Genomic DNA, 2,174 nt, shown 5'->3' with positions numbered 1-2,174 from the left:
AATATTAAAAATACTTATTTAGGGGAATTTTTTTTTTCAAAGTACAGGTGCTTAATATGAAACTTACTGTCAATAACTGTGACTGGAGCATACACTGGATGAAAAATCTTAGTTTGATTAAACAAAGAGTGATCCTGCCATGGCCTTGAGTGATCTTAATCTAGGTTGACAATGGTCCAACTTTACAAACATCATCATGAATAGATACCTAGATTAAATTGTCAGCACTATCACTAATGCAGTGTGTTGGTGTGATGCACTCCATCCCTCTCCTTATTACTTGAGATTAATTTCTCAACATAAACAAGGATAAGAGGAGCAAGAACATGACACAAAAGTTGATGGTTAAACTTTTGCCAATTCATTAGCTGTTACCTATGCTTTTAAAACTATGATTTTAATTACTCAACCAAGCACAGTCTGAAACAGCTCTTCTACTGGACTAGTTCTTCTCTGCTGAGTCCTGGTTGTGTAACAGGAATTTAAAGATGTCAATGCTCATAATCATCTTATCTGAGATCATTATGATAATATAACCACCAACAAATACAAAACAATTGCTGAGGACATACTGTGCCCTAGGTCTATGCCAAGGTCTTTGTAAGAATTAGCTTATTTAATTCTTATAATGGCTTTGGACGAGAAGAGCTATTATTATTAACTGTAGTTTATTCATGAAGAAACTAAAGCACAAAAAAGTTCAAATATCTCCATATGGTTCTCAACAAATAAGCAAATAAATGCAGTGAAGTTAGGATTGGATCTTTGGCTGATGGACTCATTAACCACTAGACCATATTGCTGTATGTAGCAATGTAATGACATTTACCAGAAATCAGTAAATGTAGAAACTTAGAGATATTTCCAAATCCTCTATTTTATTTTATGGATAAGAAAACAAAATCCCAGACAGATAGTGATTTGTTCCAGGCCATTGTGCAAGCTTCTGGCAGTGACAAAATTAGAATTCATTATTCCTCAGAAAATGTACTTAAAGCTTCACATATTTAAAAATGTATTAAATACTTTTTTTATTTTAGAAGGGATGCCACACTTCTACTCAAGTAAGAGAATCATTTTTATCAGCACAGAAGTCTTTTTTATTTTTCCCCACTTTTCATGCCATGAATTCGTAGGGAATGGGTTCCAGCAGCTCAGGCTCCTTTCCATTGGTTCCCACAAAGTGGAGCAGGCTGACGCTTCAGTTGAACCCAGGTACCTTTCTCTTTGGCTTCCTTCTTTTTCTGATCATTTTCCTTCACACATTTCAGGAAGCTATCACGGCTCTTAGGGTGCTTAATATGCTCAATATGTACATTAATTCTCTTGGCAAGAATCTTGCCCTTAACTTGCTTGTTCACAATAATGCCCACTGCATGCTGGGTGACATTGTAGACTCTTCCAGTTTTGCCATGGTCACACTTGTGGGGCATTCTTCTTTTAACAGTGCCTATTCCCTTGATGTCCACAATATCACCTTTCTTGTAGACTCACATGTATGTGGCCAAAGGAACAACTCCATGTTTTCTAAAAGGCCTAGAGAACGTATAGCGGGTGCCTCTCCTCTCTCCCTTTGTGTTAGTCATTTTGGCGAATTACTGGAAGATGGCGGTTCTGGCCGAAAGGCTAAAAATGTATTAAATCTTGAATATTTATCCATAAAAACCCACATTCAAGGAACATTTTCATGTTCCAACACATGCAAAATGGTTAGCTCAGTGCCTGGTACACAGTGGGTATTCAAAAAATATTAGTACCTTCCTTGGCATTTTCACTAAGATGCTTTCTCTATTAATTATTAAGAAGAATAAAAAAAAATCCTTGATCTCTATCCAGGACACTCTCTTAAAACACCCTCTCTTCTTGGCTTCTCCTGATTTCCATCTCTGAAAAGGTCATTTTCAGTCTTCTTCAAGGCTTCTTTTCCTTCATCTGTTCCTTAATACTAATGTTTCTAGATTTTGTCCTCAATTCTCATCTCTTCCCAGCCTGCACATCCTCCCTAGGCAATCTCCTCCTCCTCCTGCTTCACCTACTTCCTGTGTGCCAATGAGTTCAAAAAATGTATCTTGAGGTTTGCAATCTCTCCTGAGTTACAGTCTTATTGCATAAACTGCCTGCGATATATCTAGATGTCATCCCTCCTGAGGTTTAGGGTCAATATGATTCAATGT

At 37.1% G+C, this 2,174-nt stretch overlaps 1 pseudogene across 1 annotated transcript; it reads right to left on the bottom strand.

The window, feature by feature from the left end:
* Window positions 1–1,102: 1,102 nt before the first annotated feature.
* Window positions 1,103–1,626, bottom strand: LOC107184636 (annotated as a pseudogene). The gene has a single exon (XR_001515537.1). The product of XR_001515537.1 is annotated as a 60S ribosomal protein L21 pseudogene (transcript).
* Window positions 1,627–2,174: the final 548 nt, after the last annotated feature.

Source organism: Myotis davidii, unplaced genomic scaffold (assembly GCF_000327345.1).
Source record: "Myotis davidii unplaced genomic scaffold, ASM32734v1 scaffold201, whole genome shotgun sequence".
NCBI lineage: Eukaryota > Metazoa > Chordata > Mammalia > Chiroptera > Vespertilionidae > Myotis > Myotis davidii.
The sequence above is the reverse complement of the archived record's forward strand: the minus strand, read 5'-3'. Positions and strand labels throughout refer to the sequence as shown.